The sequence below is a fragment of the Cygnus olor genome, chromosome 1 (assembly GCF_009769625.2).
Source record: "Cygnus olor isolate bCygOlo1 chromosome 1, bCygOlo1.pri.v2, whole genome shotgun sequence".
Lineage (NCBI taxonomy): Eukaryota > Metazoa > Chordata > Aves > Anseriformes > Anatidae > Cygnus > Cygnus olor.
Genome location: NC_049169.1, coordinates 170,890,935 through 170,912,158, shown reverse-complemented (window position 1 = coordinate 170,912,158; position 21,224 = coordinate 170,890,935).

Genomic DNA, 21,224 nt, shown 5'->3' with positions numbered 1-21,224 from the left:
GACACAGCAGTACCTCAACATGAAACCCCAAGTACTAAAAGATTTTCATTTCTTTAGTGACAGATTATATTAGAAAAAAAAAAAAAAAGTACAATAGCATGAATATGGTAATTTATTAGTAAGCAATTCAAATTTTATGGAAGTGTAATGTCATGATGGAAATTTATTCGGAAAAGTTAAGCTTACAAGGAAATAGAATGTCCTAAATAATAAGAAGGGAAAAAAATAAAAAAATAAAAAAAAAAAAAAGGAAAGAAAAAAAAATAGGTGAGTATGAGAAATACACAGCAAAATTTTTAAGGCTGTTCTGGAAATGCATTCTAGTTTATAATACATTAAAACTCCAGGAGAACTTCAATTATGACCATGCCAGCCATGCATGAGGTGAAATTCAGAAGTTAATACCAGAAACATTTCATTCTGGTTAAAAACCCATACCAGTAATAGAATAAGCTTTTAAAAGGACATGAATAACAGAAAAAAAAAATTGCTAAATAAAATAATAAGAATAAAAACAATATTCATTTTATGTGGCTTTTTATAAACTTTACTACTTCTGCTTTTATAATCTTGTGTCTTATTAGGTTAAAAAACAAAAACAAAAATACTATTTTATAATTTAACACTGATGATGCCCTCAGAGTCTAGCCAGCAGTGTCCTTCTTGAGGAAAATCAAGTGAACATAATCCTGAAAATGCTGAGTGTTTCCTTCAGTGTTCTGTCATCAATACTCACCAAAACTGAAATAAATCAGTTAATTTTCAGCACCTTTCAGGAAAAGACTTATAAATATAAAGTTGTGTATTAGAAGCCTTGTATACTAGAATTTATATATGATGAGCATAATTCATAATGGGTCTTTAACTATTAGCAGATAGATTAGCATATTTAGTATTTCACAATGGAAGAATGATCTTGAAATACATTTGAAAACTCTGAAAAAGGGAAAAACTAAAATAGTAAGTGGAAAAAAAAAAAAAACACAACTAACATTCAGGAAAGCATTCTCTCCTCTGCATGGAGGGGAAATAAAGGCTCAATTTTAACTACATAATTTTCTGATTGTAAAGTTTTAATGCACCGGGGAAAAAAAAAAAATCACTTTTATGTGCATTTTCCTAGTGTTTTGTTGTTTTGTTGTTGTTTTGTTTGTTTGTTTGTTTTTACTTCCCCAAATTAGCTGTATGATTTCTGCTGGTAACAGAAAAATATGGTACCAGAAAATAAAGATTTTGCTGTTTTTACCTTCTGATTTGGCAGGGTAGCCAGTGTAGCTGTTGGGAATCAAAACAAAATTGAATTCTTGAGAGGTGGAAAAAAAATAAAAGAGACATCGATTCACCTTGAAACACTTCTAGCAAGTTATCCTTCAATATTTTTTTTCTTGTAGGTAATAGGTATATGTTAGCCTGCTGCTAGCTTCTTTTCAATTACAGGATCAGTAAGAAAGTTTTTTTTTTTTTTTTTTTTTTTTTTTTTTTTTTTTTTCCCACTTCAACACTTCACTATAGTAATTTGACAGACCAATAAAATATTCAGGTAGTGAAAAACAGTGAAATGGTACATCTTCAGAGAGTAAGAAGCACTCACTATAACTTTCTTAGACATTTATAAACAACCTTTTTCTTCTCTCCCTAATTTATGGAAAATTAATTCTGCTTCTTTTAATGAAATCAGAAACCAAAATTTAGAAGAAAATAATAGTTTTATATTTTTTATATTTCTTGTCATGCTGGAGAAAAAAAAAAAAAGTGTGTTTTTTTTTTTTTTTTTTTTTTTTTTTCATGAGCGGAATCAAGATTATAAAGCTGTGGCCTCATCTGTATTTTCAATGATCATTTATTGCCTAAGACATTGGGAAAAGTTCTGTTTTACTATGCTGGTTCCAGCTGCATGAATCTAACCACAAAGACTTCTCAATAACCCATTCAAACTCTGCCTGGAAAGGTCAGTATTGGAAGAGTAATCTCAATATATACTTCAAAATCAGTTATTTTTCATTGTACAGGCAAATTTTTTACAGGTGAAAACAGGTATTTTTATTTTATTTTTTAAACATAGAGCTAGGTTATGAGATCTAAGAAGTTGAAATAGTTATTGCAAAGACTAGTGCTTAAAAATTAGTGGGAATGACAGATCAGTGAGAAAAAGCAATGGTAATAACCAACAAGGGACCAGATCAACACACCAAGCAGTAGAGTGGCAACTGGAAAAGCACTGGGGAATGACCTATGACCTTCATTCATTCACTGTAATGCATAATCTCTGCTTTAAAACAAAAGACAGGTATTTCTATTGACCTAAATAAAGTATTTTGTATATTATTATTATTATCATTAATAATTTTATTAATAATTTATGAAACTGAAATTAAAGCAAACAACAACAAAAACATTTTTTTCCATTTTATCTAGGAGATAAAAATGCTAGCTACTTTTGTGTTGAAAATGCCAGTAAATTTATTGGACTTTCAATTCTTTTATTTAGAGTTTAACAAATTAACCTTTTTGACACCACACCAGAAGTTCAGTAATGAAAGTTTTAATATTTAATTACCTTTTGTCATTGCACAATAAAGCAGAAAGTGGGAAGGTAAGGTTATTAAAGCAACAAGCACATGTAAGAATAATAATCAGAAAAGAAAAAAAAAAATAGAGTAAACTGAATCATGAATAATAAACTAATGTGGCAGATAAAGCTATTCTGATTTTGAAAATGAAAACTCTACTAAAATGTTTTGCAGTTGATAAAAAAAAAACCAACAACAACAACAAAAAAACACTTTTGTGGGATTCAATACCCTTCAGAAACATAAAATTGAAATTCTCCAGCTTTACAGGAAACTGATGTTTTCTTCTTTAAATTTTAGAGTATCATTATTTTTACAAGAATCATTTTGAGCATTATTCCATGTTTCATGTTTGAACATATTCCATGTTCATTATTGCATATTCCTTTTCCAATTTTAAGTAATGCTTAGTTAAGACCAGCATTTTGCTCAGACTTTTTTTCAACATATTTTATTTTGTTTTGTTTATTTTTAATTTATTTTATTTTCACTTATTCAGACCTCAGATAGGGTTGAACAAGTTTTGGTAAAACAAACTCATAGTTAATTGTTTTAGGCAATTGATTGATATTCCATAAATCAATCCTGTCATCTTCTTGGAATGGAATTTTATGGGTATATATGGAATTACGTCCTGTTTACTCGAGATATTTTTGAAAACGCCATTAGTTTAAAAAGTTATCTGTTCGAGATTATCATAAAATAATAATTTGAGAATCCAATAAATAACACTGTCCTTCTTAGATTCATTAATCACATCGTGTATTTAGAGTAGTTGAACATGAGAACAGTATTTCCAGTCATGTTGGAATTATGACTTTCTATTCAGGGGATCTCAGTATATGAAGTTTTCTTCTAAGTATACATACAATCCCTTTGACATTAGTACTGCTTATTGGTATAATAGTATTTTTGATTGAGTCTTGAACACGTTTTTTTAAATTTCTGATTTGCATCACAACAATAGTAAGGTTGTATGCCTGCAGTTGCAACATCATAGCAGTACCTTATTTGGAACTCCTGCAGTGTAACATCTTATTTAACTTTGGAAATCCACATACCTCTGAGTTTCTCACAGAAGTCAGCACAGAGAAATAAAAACTTTCATGGGGAAATGCTTCATATTACTGTGGAATGAGCTGAATGCATTTGGCCAGAAGAAATCAATTGTAGTGATTGTTACTGAAACTTTATGACACATATGTCTGTAACAATATCTCTGGAAAGATGCAAATGTATATGTATGAAATTTAACAAATCTGAGTAATGACTCTGAATTACTTTCATTTTAACTGAGCTACTTAAGCCCTAAACATTTAAATAACCATTTTCAATAAGATCACTTGAATTAGCATGTCACTTTGGAATACTTTAGGATAAAATATAGACTGACATTATATATGCATATTCATTCTGAAATAAAGCTGAAGGAGTTATTTTACACTTTTTCTAGTTCACTAATGTTCTGTCTTGACCTGACTAATACTGATATAAATTTAGCAATATAAATAGGACAAAAATTCCAGATTGTACAGCAGCTGAGAGAGAGTTCTGCAAATCTCACCCTGTCCCCCCCCCCCCCCCCCGCCCCCCCCAAAGGCTAGTCTAATAAGCAGAGTAACTCAAGATCACCATGTTCTTTTTCATATTCTTTATGCAAAATGTGGCAGTAACCACCCCTCTGGATTGAAATTTGCTACAAACTGTTACATACTTGTGAATAAAGTGCATAGTTCCAATATTTATGATTATTTTACACAGGTGGGAGGTTACTTGACAGAAATACTTCAAAGTATAGCTAATCTGTATATGTGAATTGAGTATTTATTTGCTTAACAAAGTAAATTCTGAATATCACAGTAATGACACTAACATATTAAAATTGATTTACAAAGTACATAGCACTGCCAGTAACATCTTGTTGTGCAACCTTTCTCTTAATAACTTTAAAAATTATGAATTACACATTTGAGGATGTCAGTTTCAATAACGTATGAACAAATTGAAATTCAGATATCATATTTTCTAAATAGTAATTATAAAAGAAATTCTAAGATTTTGAAACATTTAAAGTATTCCAAACCAAAACCTTGAGCAAATTATTACGTTTATATAGGGGAAAAGATAAAGAGGTAAAAGGCTGGCTCTGCAGTTTTAGTCGTACTCTGAGTGCTCTCCAATCTCATTGATTTTATTGCACTTCATCATCACAAAGGAATGTACAACAACTTATTACAATGTGGAAGAAAGCCAAGAAACTTGTGACTTCCCCCCTCTAGTACCGATGGATTTTTGTTTGTCAGAATGATCCCACCTTTGTATGTGGAAGAAGAAATTTCCAAAATCATATTTCTGCTCTCCATTGACTATAGCTAACTTACATATACGTAATTTGAAAGCTGCTCTGTATTACTCTGGCACCAAAATGTTCTATTGACATTAGTGCCTGGTGAAAATAGATCCTATATAAAAAGAAAATTTCCCAATGAAATCAATATTAAAACCAAAGGAAAAAAAAATGTTGATGAGAGAATGGATAGATTTTTAGGTATACATATAAGTACATTTTGAATTACTTGCAGGAGCTTGCTTTTTACCATTCATAAATGTTTCTCATTGATATCACGTGCTAGACTTTGGACTTACATCACTATTTATTAATTCATCCAGAAAGAAATGTGTTTAAAAGGGTTTGTTTCATCTGTTGCAATTGAGGCAAAGTATGATCATTAGAGCTTCAACAAAAACATCAACAACAACAACAACAGACATTAAAAAAAAAATCTACACTTAGGAAGTGGTTTCATACTGTTTTCTAGCCTCAAGTTAAACCAGCTGACACTATGCTGGAGATAGTGGCCATGATCTAGGAGCAAATGCAGGAAATCTTTTCTGTTTCCTGTTGTAGCTTAGTTTAGATATCCTATCATTTAACATGTCTTTCGAGAATTCTATTTTTACACCTTCTGCTCTTCAATTTAATGCATTGAAAATATTGTTTTAACTTAGTCAAAACCTGAAAGTAATATACCGTTGATAATCATGTACAATGTCATTTTTTGAATGAGAGTTCAGAAGTCTATTTTTTCTTGATGAAGAAAATGCTATAAGATGATGAAGATGGTGCAAGAAAGTTTCAGTCCTCAGCAACACTTCTGAATTGTTATTGATTTCAGTAAATAAAGACTTACGTTTATAGGTGTGTTGGTTCTGCAAGCGTGATTCTGCTTGATACCAGGCAACTGTCTCATTGCTTTGAGCTTCATTGTCTCTGAGGAGCAAGCAGAAGAAAAACGTATTTTTAATATTAAAATGACAAAAAAGTGACTGAGAACACAGAAAGGATAGGTCATTATTTAGTACAAATAAAAATAGTAGACCTATAAATGGATCATTTTTTTACATAGTTAATCTTTAGAATGGAAATAAAATTTCCTTTCTGCATGAATTTTCCATATATAATTCCAGAAAGTTTTTTTTTTTTAAATATTTTCTAAAAAGTATGTGCATTTTCTAATGTTTAGATTTAAAATATATATTTTGATCTTCTTAAACAGGTAAATTTTATACGTGTGAAATTAACTTATATTCCATTAAATTCTATAAGAAAAGATAAGAAAAAATAGTCATAAATAGTAGATAAACTTTTTTTAAAAAATAGCTTTCTACTATTTCTAGGATTACTACAAATGAATAACTATAGTATTTAGGAAAAACAAACAAACAAAATTTTTATGAAAAAGACAGCTGAATGTTCTGATTTCAATCACCAGAGCATATCAGAAGAAAGTTTAGTGTGGGAGGTTAATAAAGAACAGCCTTGTCCAAACTTAATTGAAGTTTTAATTAAGTAATTAAAACTTAAAAAAGGCAAGACCCCGACTGTTTGGGGGGCTGTCTCGCTGACAAGCTATGACTCTCTTGAAATATTTGGCTATTTCCTTGAAGACACCAGATAACATTATTTTCAGGTCTATGTTTGTCTTCTAAAACGACAGGTTAGTGCCTGGAAAAAGAATTTGCATAGATGTGTTTTCTAGTATAAATCTGTTTATTACTGTTAGAATAAATGTGTTCTAGTATGTTCATCCACGTTACAGATGGACATACAGATATCAGGGTTCTGAAATTTACATATATATATATACATATGAAAAAATAGAGTGAATATTTACAAACAAGTAATGAAAAAGTCTACAATAAACACATGGACCTTAAAAATTACTACAGTTAAAACAATTAAAGAATTAGATTACTCATAGTCCAAAGATTTTCTTAGTAGTAAGGAACATATTGGACACACTGAACTCAACAGAATCTTTGCTATTTCTCTCAGGTACACAAGGAATTCTCTTACAATCTTTTAGAGCTTTGCCAAATCCTATTATGTGAATATTATCTCACCAGAGCAATTTTTAAGTTTTATTTTATTTTATTTTATTTTTTTTCTATTTAACACTCTCTCTTGTTTGCAGAAAGAGCTCCTTTTTTTCTTCTTCCAGGTCAGAAATACATTTCATTGGATATGACAGGTATTTAGGCCAAACATATTGTACATGCTAAGAAACAATAGAGGAATTAAATCACTTCAACCTTGGGAACCTTGAAAAACTTAACACTTTGGAAGGTGATAGAGGATAGAGTCAGTGTTAAACCTTTTGTAAGTATAAACCTAATGAATTACTGGCACAAATATCTTTAACTTGCAAAATTGTATTGGTTAGAGTGTTTTCTCCTTGAATGTTTACATTTCCAAAAAACTTCTATCTACCTCTAAAACATGGGCTTTTCCAGGGGGGAAAAAAATGGAATTTGTTATGGAGATGAGGCAAATATATATATATATATATTACATATATACATATATACATACAAAAATACAAAATATAAAAAATACAAAAATACAAATATAAAAAAATACAAAAGTTACTTTAGTTCATCAGTTGAGCAATACATCTAGTTCAAAACTATAGCTCAAAAAAAAAAAAAGAATATTAAACAGCTTGAATAAAGGATAAAAGAAATTGATGTTATGTGAGAAGAATATAATGCTTATAATCAAATTTTCTTTTTCCTGTCAAGGTTGAAATTTTGCTTGAAATATATTGTTATATATAGGATCTGCATCCATTTGTTTTCAGCAATATAGAAATACTGAATATTATATCGTATTATCTTTTATGTTCATTTTATTCCATCATTAATATATTGTCTTTAAAATTTGAGGCATTTCATACTATAATAATGAATTTAGGATGTTAACTCCACATGCTCTCTTTTATGAGTTAAATGTAGTAGTTTTTATTTATAATATTCTTTTTCATATTACATAATCTTCACGGTAAGGGTGACAGAGCACTGGAACAGGCTGCCCGGGGAGGTTGTGGAGTCTCCTTCTCTGGAGATATTCAAGGCCCGTCTGGTCGCCTACCTGGGCAGCCTGCTCTAGGGAATCTGCTTTGGCAGCTGGGTTGGACTCGATGATCTCTTGAGGTCCCATCCAACCCCTACAATTCTGTGATTCTGTGAATATAGCAATTCAGAGAAAAATCTATTGTAACCTTGTTCACAGGAATATTTATTAAATATCGAAATAAATTTATCTAAAACACAAGCTAATCTTTTTTTTTCATTAATGACTACAATTAACTTAAGCTCAGAAATATATCTGACCAGCTAAAATTATTTTTATTTTATTGTAGACGTTCTTGTCTTTATCAGTCATGTGAGATCTACATGTTTCTCATATCTTGCTAATGTGGTTTAGCTTAGTTTATTTAGTCTTGACTGTCCCTCTCAAGTTGATACTGTCCAATGGAAAAAGAAAAAAGATAGAATTTGCCCCAATGCAAATGATGGAGAACTTTCTGACAATTATAATCAATGATTTTAAATATTTTTTCAAATTATTTTGTTATTTGAAGTAAACACTTTTGTAATTTCTAAAGTACATTCTTATTTCAAGTAGAAAATCTGACTTTATTTTTTTAAATTAACTTTGAATCTAGTCTTTGAATCAGAGATGATTTGCTCAAGTAATCCATGTACATTGAAGATATAATTATTTTCTCTCCTCCTCATGTTTTGGAGGGAGACCGGATGTTTACTTAACTGCATATCTCCCATGACTCTGTTCTAATTTGTGACATTCACTCCAAAAATAAAAATTTAGATTTCCTTTTTCTTCCTGTTACAGATCTCATGTATCTGAAGACTTCATTTGTCTAGATACTGAATACAGAATGTCATGTCTTACTATAAATAGTAATCCTTTTTATATCAGAAAATGAAAATGTCTTTTTTTTTTCTTGTCTTTTTTTTTTTTTTTTTTAAGTCTAAGTAGAGTCACAGTACCATTTTTTTAGTATTATTATTTCCAAAAGATTTCCAGGTATGATTCTGCAATTATTACTACTCTTTAGTGCTTTAACTCCAGTTACTGTATCTCTAGCCATCAATCTCTCTGGATTAATCAGGAATAAATGAGTTAGGACTATTTCATTTCCTTTGGGCTATTTTAGCAAATAGCTAATGGGGTTGAGAAAATAGCTTCTGGGGATATAATAAAGTTCTGAGAAGAATTTTCTACTCTGACATTAAATCAATTTTTAGATTTCAGTGACCATTCTCACTTATATAAATATAACAGATATTTCTAAAAAAAACTAAATGTACAAGATCCAGATGACCAAAGTTAAATACCTAACACGGGGGTTGAAATTAAAAATGAAAACTGGAATTGAAGAAAATATCCCAGATAACCTAAATTAGATTCAACACAACAGAGAAGATACAAACACAGTCTAAAGTGAAGTGCAGTATTGCTGTATCATAAGATGTGGGAAGACTGGACAGCATTCACAAGATAAGGAGGGTAGTAGGCACACTCCCACAGGTCCAAGTAGAAAAAGACTGAAGCAACTCAGGAGTTAACAAAACTTGGATGATACACAGTACCTTGTTCCCTTGGATTTTACATGTTTGATTCAAGTTTACACACAGTAAATTACTTTTATCTTGTAGAATCTCAGACTTTTATCTGAATCAACAGATTGACATCATGAATTTTCTGTTGATGACAGAAGCAGATAGACATCCAGAGAGTATATCTGTCCAGCTCTACCCCAGTAGAGGATTCTGGTATGCATTGGAAAAACAAGACAAACACAGACACTTCTTATGGTGAAACCTATCTGAAAGCACTGACAGTGAGTTCTCAACTACATCAACTACATCTGCCCTGCATTATTGGTAGTTTAGGTATGTGCATGGGGGGGGGGGGGGGGGGGGGGGGGGGGGGGAAGAAGGGAAATTAGTATAGATGAACCATTAACAACTTTAGTTCCACATGATTGTGGAGGGAGACCAGTGGGTAATAAGAATCACAGGAACAACTTAGGAAGCGGGTTTTAGATATGGAGAAAATCAAAGAGTGATTTTGATGGAATGATGGGATCAGTGAAGTCATCTTCATCTAATCAACTAAATTAGAAACTAGTGCCTAATTAGGCACTAAGTAGTGAAGACAATAGTGCCTGATTGGGGAAGACATCTAACATGAACATCTGACCCCCTGTAGGTGCTTGAGCTGATGGTGGAACTCTGCGTCTAAGGGTTGGGCAACCATCCAGGAGCCTCTGGTCCCTTTCCCTTTCTCTTTCTTTCTCTTTTTTTTTTCCTCTCTCATTCTTTCCCTGTTTGTTATTTTACAGAGCAGAACCAGAACAAAAATCCTAACTGCCTCCAACTAGTTCTATTATTTCTTAACCTCTCTAGAGTTGATGCTTTCATTTATTAAAATCAACATTTTCAAAGGGCTATAATCACTTTATTGCATGTAAATAATTTCTGCAGATAGGCAATAATCTATTTCCAGTCCTGGATATCTGTTGCACTTTATAGATACTTCATTCTTCTATTAAAGGCATTTGATTTACGACAATACCTTTCAACAGTAAAAGATTGAGGGTTAGCAATAACGTAAAATGCAGGAGAAGAAATATTCCTTTACCATGAAAATATTCTTAAATTCAAGAATAGTTCAAGAAATGCTTATAAATTATTTCAAAATTATTATGATTCTTTGTCTTTATCTTCATTAACTCACTATTCCTCCTTACAGAGTATAGTGATCTTACTAATCAGTGTATTTCTGACAGACTTTCTGACTGTGACTGATTTCTACTTCAAGTTTGTTGTTAATAATCTCTATCTATAAATAATTTTCTCTCTTGGTTACTAAGCATAATCATAAGTGCTTTACAGTACTTGTAGCATAAACCTTTTCAGATAGAATTCCCATTATGGACACAAATTTGTTAATATTTTATGATATACTTACATGTTGTATAGAGAGGAAAAAAGCTGTATACAGAATTCTGATTAAAACCTTTAAATCATTTTCTCTACATCTCCCGATAACCAGCTTTGCTGTTTAGTGACTGTCTTGGTTATGTTCCCAGCAGGTTATTAACAATTAATTAGCAATACATCTCAAATGCTCTCTGAGCAAGTGTACTAATTGCATGGCACCAGAATGATACTCCACTTGGTAAATAAAGTGTAGTCATAACCATTTGTTTCAGAAAAGATATATACACAGTTTACATATATATTTCGTGTTATATTCCAGCCTTTACTCAGAGTTGCAGACAGGAGGCATAAAGCCTATTTATGAGTTTTGGGTGAAACTCTTCAACCATTACACAACAGATAAAAATAGATTCACTTAGTTTATGTCATATCTCTCTCTTATCATTTCTATCAACTGTTTTTTTTTCTTTTTTCTTTTTTTTTCCCCCCGTTTCATTCTCCCTCTATATCAGAGATCTTGCTCTTCACATTAGAAAGGAAACTTGAGGAAAAGTGATCTCCCAAGAAACAGCTGGATGACTAAAACAAACAAGCTTGTGGACTCTGAGCAGGGTCAAAAATGAAAACAAAAATAAAGCAACATTTTTACATATACAATTTGAAAATATAAATAGATGTTACACATAACAATAAAAGTTACTAAAATAACTAACTCAACGACTTCAGATTTATGAGGCATTGGAAAATCTATTTCCAGTCAGTGCAGCATTTTTTTTTTCTTCTGTGAAACAAATTGGAAGTAATATATGAGGCATAATTTAAAATTATTTTCAGTAGCTTTCTTAAATTGCTTTCTTACCTACCTGTATAGAATGTGTTTCCTGTTGAATTTCTCTTCTACTTTCAGAAAACAGGGAGGGAGATTTTTTTCTCTAAGTTTAGTTCATGGAGCGGGGAGGGGGGCAGGAACAATATCCAAATACCGACTATTTACATTGTATACATTATGACAAAAAATGTATTTTACTTCCACCCATTGCAATTATAAATTTCAATACATTTAATGCAGGAATGAATTAATTCCTATAAAATAAAACTGTTATTTTTGAATTGGAGACAAAGAACTTTACTCATATTGTAGTTTCTGAAGGTTTCTAATTAATTTCTAAAAGAATAAAAGCTTCATGCATTCAAAAGAGGGCCAAAACTTCTGTCACAATCATAGTTTGAAAGACAGTAACAGTAGATGTGAAAACCTCATACATATTCAGATACTGAAACTGGTATATTAAAGCAATGTTGAATTAGAATCATAGAATCATTAAGGTAGAAAAAGACTTCCAAGATCATCTGGTCCAACCATCTGCCTACCACCAATATCGCCCATTAAACAATGTCCCTAAGCACCACATCCAACCTTTCCTTAAACAACCCCAGGGATGGTGACTCTACCACTTCCCTGGGCAAACCCGTTCCAATGCCTGACCACTCTTTCTGAGAAGAAATGTCTCCTAATTTCCAACCTAAGCCTTCCCTGGTGCATCTTGAGGCCATTCCCTCCAGTCATTTCACTTGTTATCTGGGAGAAAAGGCCAGCCCCCAGCTCCCCACAGCTTCCTTTCAGGGAGTTGTAGAGAGCAATAAGGTCTCCCTTGAGCCTCCTCTTCTCCAGACTAAACAACCCCAGTTCCCTCAGTTGCTTCTCATAAGACTTGTGTTCCAGGCCCTTCATCAGCTTTGTAGCCTGTCTCTGGACATGCTGCAGGGACTCAATGTCTTTCTTGTAGTGAGGGGCCCAAAACTGAACACAGTACTCAAGGTATAGCCTCACCAGAGAAGAGTACAGGGGGATGATCACCTCCCAAGTCCTGATGGTTACACTATTTCTGATACAAGCCAAGATGCTCTTGGCCTTCTTGGCCACCTGCGTACACTGCTGGCTCATGTTCAGGCGAGCATCAATCAGCACTCCCAAGTCCTTTTCCTCTGCACAGCTTTCCAGCCGCTCTACTCCAAGCCTGTAACACTGCATGAGTTTGTTGTGACCAAAGTGCAGGACCCGGCACTTAGCCATGTTGAATCTCATCCAGTTGGCCTCTGCCAATTGATCCAACATGTCCAGGTCCCTCTGCAGGGCCTTCTTACCCTTCAGTAGATCAACACTTTCCCCCAGCTTAGTGTCATCTGTGAATTTACTGAGGGTAAACTCAGTTCCCTAATCCAAATCATCAATAGATATTAAAGAGGATGGGCCCCAACACCGACCCCTGGGGAACACCACTGGTGACCAGTTGCCAGGAGGATTTCACTTCTTTCACAGCTACTCTCTGGGCATGATCGTCCAGCCAGTTATTTAGCCTGCAAAGAGTGCACATGTCCAAGCCATGGGCTGCCAGCTTCTTCAGGAAAATGCTGTGGGAGACTGTGTCAAAGGCTTTGCTGAAGTCTAGGTAGACTACATCAACAACATTTCCCTCATCCACAAGGCATGTCACCTGGTCGTAGAAGGAGATGAGGTTCATCAGGTAGAACTTGCCTTTCATGAACCCATGCTGACTGGGCCTGATCGCCTGGCCATCCCGTATATGCTGTGTGATTACATTCAAGATGACCTGTTCCATCTCCTTTCTTGGCACCAAGGTTAGGCTGACAGGCCTGTAGTTTCTTCGGTCCTCCTTGTGACCCTTGTTATAGATGGGCATCACATTAGCCAGTCTCTAGTCATCTGGGACCTCTCTGGATGACCATGACTGCTGACAGATGTTGGAAATTGGCCCACGAATCACATCTGCCAACTCCTTCAGCACTCTCAGGTGGATCCCATCTGGTCCCATGGACTTGTGACAGTCCAGGTGGAGCAGCAGGTCTCTAACTGTTTCCACCTGAACTGTGGGGGGGTTCTTCTGCTCCCTGTCCCAGACTTCCAGGTGAAGAGGCTGAGTACTCAGAGGATAAATGGTTTGGCTAGTAAATACAGATATAAAGAATGTATTAAGAACCTCAGCTTTTTCCTGATCCTTAGTAGTTATGTTCCTCCCTTTGTCCAGTAAAGGATGAAGATTCTCCTTGCCCCTCCTCTTACTGGTAATATATTTGTAAGAGCATTTTCCTCAACCATAGTGACCAGGTTGAGTTCATGCTGGGCTTTGGCCTTCCTGATTTTTTCTCTGCATATGCTGGCAACTTCTTTGTACTCTCCCTGAGTTGCCTGTCCCTTCTTCCACAGGACATAAACTCTTTTTTTCTCCCAGACACTCAGCAGAAGTTCAGTGTTCTGCCATGCCAATCTTCCCCACTGTCTCATTTTATGGCACACAGGGACAGCCTGCTCCTGCACCTTTAAGACTTCCTTCCTGGGGAGTGTCCAGCCTTCCTGAACCTCTCTGCCCTTCAGGACTGACTCGCAAGGGACTCTCCCTACCAGTGTCCTGAACAGTTCAAAGTCTGCCCTCCGGAAGTCCAAAGTAGCAGTGTTAATGCCCCCTTCCTGACTTCACCATAAATAGAGAACTCTACTATTTCGTGGTCACTCTGCCCAAGAAAACGCCCAATCCCCACATCTCCCACCAGTCCTTCTCTGTTTATGAGCAGCAGGTCTAATGGGGCACACTTTCTGGTAGGCTCACTAACCAGTTGGGTCAGGAAACTGTCTTCCACGCACTCCAGGAACCTTCTAGACTGCTTCCTCAGGACTGTTTTGTATATGCAGCTTATGTCTGGGAAGTTAAAGTACCCCATGGGAACAAGCCCGGGCAATTGTGTGACTTCTGCCAACTGTTGTAAAATGCCTCATCCATATCTTCATCCTGGTTTGGAGGTCTATAACAGACACCCACCAGGATGTCTGCCTTGCTGGCCTTCCCCCTGATCCTTACCCATAGGGACCTCACTTTATCATTCCCAACCCTGAGCTCAACTACACTGAAATGCTCTCTAATATAGGGAGCCATGCCACCACCCCTCCTTTGTTGTGTGTTCCTTCTGAAGAGCTTATAAAAACTCATTGCAGCCCTCCAGTCATGGGAGTGGTCCCACCACATTTCATTGATGACAACCAAGTGATAGTTTGCCTGGCACACAATAGTTTCCAGTTCCCTCCATCTCTCCCTTTCCAGGCGGAACAATCCAAGTGACTTCAGCTGCTCCTCATATGTCTTCCCCTCCTGACCCTTCACCATCTCATAGACATCCTTTGAACACTCTCTAAGAGTTTATATCTTTCTTATATTATGGTGCCTCAAACTGCACACAGTACTCATGGTAAGGCCACACCAGCAAAGAGTAGAGCGGGACAATCACTTCCCTTGACCAGCTACCATTTCTCTGCTTGATGAACCCCAGGATACCATCTGCCCTCCTGGCTGCCAAGGCACACTGCTGGCTCATGTTCAGCTTGCTGTCAATCAAAACGCTCAGGTCCCTTTCTTCAGGGCTGATCTCCAGCCTCTCACCCCCCAGTCTGTACGTGTAAACAGGGTTGCCCCTTCTCAGGTGTAGAATCCATCACTTGCTCTTGTTAAACTCCATGTTGTTGGTGATTGCCCAGCTCTCTAATTTGTCTAGATCTCTCTGCAAGGCCTTACCACCCTCAACAGAGAAAGGTCATATTGTATTTTACATTGCTTTCAGTCTCATTAGTGGTTAGTTTGTACCCTAGTTTCTTGGATGTTGTATTTAGTATTATCCTTTTATATCTGCTGTCATTCATACAGCCAAAATAGAAGTAACTTCCTTATCTTGATCAATTTGCATGAACAATCCATTTTGCATGAATAATCAGATTTACTGATTCAGTAGATAGCTCATTAGCGTTGCTTTAGAGCACAGATGCTCACTAGCGATGCCAGAGATCCACAGATCTGTTCTTGTGTATGTGCAGGAAATAAATGCTATTGAAGGAATATATATCATAAGAACTGTTCATAGTTGAGTACACACAAAGGAATGATAAATTCATAATCTTGCCTTGTAGCAGTTCTTCTTTTCAGAATTCCATTCATTTTCGAAGTAGCAGAATGCATTACCAACCTTTGATTATCAACACCCTCTCCATAAATTTATAATGTTTTTTTTTTTTTTACTGATTTAAATGTGGTTAACATCAATATCTTATAATGGACATTCTCAAAGTTCCTCTGTTCTTATTTTATTTTATTTTATTTTATTTTTATTTTATTTTATTCTTTTTCCTTATAGAAGCTTATGTTTCCATTGATCTCTGTTGTTTTTGACTGAATAATAGATGCATATGTTAGAAGTTTCCAGCTAGAGTTCTGCTTTTGTGTACGCCTCATTGAAATTAGCTTCAAAAGCTCTCCCTGTTTTTCACTTAGAGCAGAAATATGTGATTCTTAGTGACATAGATAACAATAACTTGATGGATCAAATATTTGAGAAGGCTATTTTTCTAGAATTCAGAAAAGATCAGCAAAACTCAAATTGCTTAAGAGTTACTGGTAGCAGATAAAAGATAATGCCAATATATACACTTATAAGATATTCTTACTTACTCAACAAGTCGTATTTCAAGACAAATACATTAACAAATTAATGACATTCAGTGAGTTGCCAAATGCAAGTAGTTACAAAGAGAATAATTTTCACTTAAAGAGTACATTTGAGGAGTCACTTTAATTACTGAGCTTGTTTGCTTCAAAATAATTTAGATAGGGTTTCAGAAAGGAAGAATACATATGAAACATACTAGATTTCTTATTTAATCATCTCCATAAGTTTACCATCTAATGTAGAATATTTTTTTCTCCCCAGATACACACAGTAAAAAGTATTGTGATGCATGGGAAATCCTACTCTAAAATATTCTTGAGTATATGCTTTGCTTTATGTGAATTGTGCTTTAAATTTGTTTCCCTTGACTTTTAATTAATTAGAATAAAAAGAATAGTTTTATTAAAAAATAGTCTATATTATTCATTGTCTTTATGTATATCAATAGACCTAGGTGAAAGTGGTTGTGAAGTGATTAAGAATCATTTAAGAGAAGTTATTGTTATGGCTTCACTTTGAGAGATTGTAGGAAAATTAGGCTTTGAAACAATCATGGATACAGAGTTTCCCACAACTAATTTGCTTAACTGTTATCTGACTTTTACATCCTCATAATTTTGTCTGGAGTGACACACACACAGACACACACAACAAAAATAATGTTCTAATTCCGCCCCTACACACGTCTGCATCTCATCATCTCTTTTTACTTTTTAAAATTAATGTAAAAACATGTCACACATTTGGATGCAACTAATGTAATATCATTCATGTAAGAAGAGTGGTTATGAAAAAGCTCTTGAGATCCCAGCTTTTAGTTGTCTGAGCTTATATGGCTATTGTGTGATGTGATTGAAACAGAAACTAAAGACAAAAACAATGCATAATTGGACAAAGATCATATTGCCTCTCTTTTCAATGTTTGAGGAATTGTTTCTGAAGTATCAACACATAGCTCTGAAGGTTTTTTTGTTTTGTTTTGTTTTTGAGGGGAAGATGAAAGAAGACCTGTCTCAGTGGTCCAGAAGAAAGGACCAGAAAATAAGTGTTTTCTATTTAGAAAATATTTAGATCATCAAAGAAAAAAATAAGGGGTGATTAGATCATATTCTACAGTCAGAAAAAAGAATAACATTTTTCATAACATAGGTCTCTTCAGTTTAACAGATACTGCTGTAAGTGTAAGTCATTAAAAATGCATAAACTGACACTCAGAGTGGAAATAAGGCGTTGATTATAAGATCAATTCAATTGTGTTAGAAACTCTACATTGTTTCCTACATTTAAGGGTCATAATTATTTTTATTTAATTATGTTTGGTTCTTTCTTTCTTTCTTTCTTTCTTTCTTTCTTTCTTTCTTTCTTTCTTTCTTTCTTTCTTTTATTTGCATTTATTATTTTTAAGAAACAGCCAAGAGCCACTTGAGCGCCTGTGGGTAAAATTTAAGGACTGAACCAACAAAGGAGATCTTGTGGTTGGGGTCTACTGCAAGATACCTGATCAAGAGAAGCCTGTTGATGAGGCCTTCTTGTTCCATCTACAGGAACCACTGCACTCACATGCTCTCATCCTCCTGGGTGATTTCAGCCACCCATATGTTTGCTGGGAAAGCCACATGGCAGGCAATAAGCAACCCAGGAGACTGCTAGAGTCCACTGAGGACAGCTTCCTCATTCAGGTATTAGACAAACCAACCAGAGAAGAAGTGTTTCTGGGCCTGGTGCTCACCAATGCAGAAGAGCTCATTAAAGAGTTTAAAAATGGAGGAAACCTAGGTTGCAGTGACCACACCCTGGTTGAGTTTGTGATCTCAAGGGACATGGGCCTGACTAAGAACAAAGTCAGGACCCTGAACTTCAGAAGAGTCAAATTCAATCTGTTCAAAGAATTAGTGGAGGAGATCACATGGGACACGGTCCTTAGGGACAGAGGATCTGATCAGAGCTGGCAACACTTTAAGGATATTTTCCTTTGAGTGCAAGAGCTCTCTATTCCCATATGCAATAAATCAAGCAGGGAAGGTAGGAAACCAGCTTGGTTGAATAAGGATCTGCTGGTCAAACTTAAGCAAAAGAAGGAAATGCACAGATGGTAGAAACAGTGCCATGTGCCCGCGGAAGAGTACAGAAATGTTGTCCTGATGTGCAGGAATGGGATCAGGAAAACCAAGGCACAGATGGAACTCAGCTTGGCAAAGGATGCAAAGAATAAGAAGAAGGGGTTCTACAGTTACATTGGCCTCGAAATTAAAATTAGGGAGAGTGTAGTGCCTCTGACAAATAACGATGGAGAACAGGTAATGGCAGATGTGGAGAAAGCAGAAGTACTTAAATTCTTTGCCTCGGTCTTCACTAGTAGTCAGGCTTCCCACATCTCTTGTGTCCCCTAACCTCTAGGCAGGGGCAGGGGATTGGAGGCCCTCCTACTGTAAGTGAAGAACATGTTTGTGACCTCCTGACACAACTTAATAACTACAAGTCTATGGGCCCTGATGACATGCATCCCAGGGACCTGAATGAATTGGCTAATGTAGTCACCAATCCACTCTCCATCATATCTGAAAAATCATGACAGTCAGATGAAGTCCCTGGTGACTGGAAAAAATGAAACATCACTCCCATTTTTAAATAGGGCAGAAAGGAAGGCCCGGGGAACTACAGACTGGTGAGCCTCACCTCTGTGCCTGGCAAGATCATGGAACGAATCTTCCTGGAGACAATGTTAAGGCACATGCAGGAAAAGGAGGTGATCTGAGACATCCAGCATGGCTTTACCAACGGTAAATCATGCCTGACCAATCTGGTGGCCTTCTATGATGGAGTGACTGCATCAATCAACAAGGGAAGACTGACTGATGTCATCTATTTGGACTTTATAAGGCCTTTGACACAGTCCCACATGACATCCTAATCTCTAAATTGGAAAGATAGGGTGGACCATCTAGTGGATAAGTAATTGGCTCAATGGCTTCACCCAGAGATCAGTGCTCAATGGTTCTATGTCCATTTGGAGGCTGGTGACAAGTGGTATTCCTTAGTATTCTGTTTTAGGATTAGTGCTTTTCAATATTTTTATTAATGACATAAATGATGGGATTGAGTGCACCCTCAGCAAGTTTTCAGATGACACCAAGCTGAATGGTGCAGTTGATACAACAGAAGGAAGGGATGCTATTCAAAGGGGCCAGGACAGGCTGGAGAAGTGGCCCCATGTGAACCGCATGAGGTTCAACAAGCCCAAGTGCAAGGTGCTGTACCTGAGTAGGGGCAATCCCAGACAGTACAGACTGGGAGAAAAACTCATTGAGAGCAGTCCTGCAAAGAAGGACTTGTGGGTTCTAGTGGACAAAACACTCAACATGAGCTGGCAGTGCACACTTGCAGCCCAGAAAGCCAACTACATCCTGGGCTGCATCAAAAGAGGTGTGACCAGCAGGTCGAGGGAGATGATTGTCCCCCTCTACTCTGCTCTCATGAGGACCCACCTGGAATACTGCACCCAGGTCTGGGGACCCCAGCACAAGAAGGATGTGGACCTGTTAGAGGAAGTCCAGAGTAGGGCTACAAAAATGATGAGAAGGCTGTAACACCTCTCCTATGAAGAAAGTCTGAGACAGCTGGGGATGTTCAACCTAGAGAAGAGAAGGCTCTGTGGAGACCTCATTGTGGCCTTTCAGTGCTTAAAGGGTTCTTATAAAAAGGGTGGAGAAGGACTCTTTACTCTAGTAGATAATGATAGGACAAGGGGGAATGGTTTTAAAATGAAAGAAGGGAGATTTAGACTGGATGTTAGGAAGAAATTCTTTACTCAGAGGGTGGTGAGACACTGGAAGAAGGTTGCCCAGAGAGTTTGTAGGTGCCCCATCCCTGAAGATGGTCAAGGCCAGGCAGGATATGGTCTTGGCCAGCCTGATCTAGTGCCTATGATGTGTGTGTGTGGAAGGAATTTAGATGATCTTTAATGTCCCTTCCAACCCAAGCTCTTAAGCTTTTACTTCTTCTTTCTCACAAAGAAATAAGTGTTCTGAAAGACACTGTCGTGGGGCTAGACACCAGTTCTTTTACCAGTGGACTAATGGCTTGGGAGAGTCAGATATTGCAAAGCAAATGGAGGCTCTCAGCACCATCAGCAGTAGTACCATGAACAGAGTTTTATGCACCATGTGGAATTTCTTTTAATTTTTCATCTGAATTTTCAGTTCTAGGTATTCAGGAACAAAATCATCATCACTTTACTCTGATTTGCCCTCTATAACTTCAATAGGTAAAAATACTTTCTCTGGTAGTATAACTGTAAAATCTGTTGCATCAAACGTGTAGTTCCTGCATACAGTTAAGCATCACTCTTGGGGAATGGCTAGTTGCCATGAACAAATCATGTCCTTTAAGATACCCCTACTGATTGAGAGTGGTACTCACTGATCTTTCCTACTGGGATATTTCTAGATTTGTTATTTTTCTTTAGCAGACTAGTGTTGTAATATATAAGCAGTAAAAGGAGACAGAAAATAAAAGACCTGTGAAAGGAAGAAAAAAAAATATTCTTGCTGTGGCTAGAGGATAAAAGATCTTCAAGTACAAAGAAACAAATGGTGAAACCCTGTCACTCATCCAGATACTGTCTCATTTTTTTCTACTTCTGACAATTTAAAAAAGTATTTTGTCCTGGTTTCAGGTAGGACAGAGTTAATTTTCCTCCTAGTAGCTGGCAGGGTGCTATGTTTTGGATTAGAATGAGAAGAGCGCTGATAACATGCTGATGTTTTAATTGTTGTAGAGCAGTGCTTACACCAAGCCAAGGACTTTTCAGCCTCTCTCTGTCCTGCTAGCGAG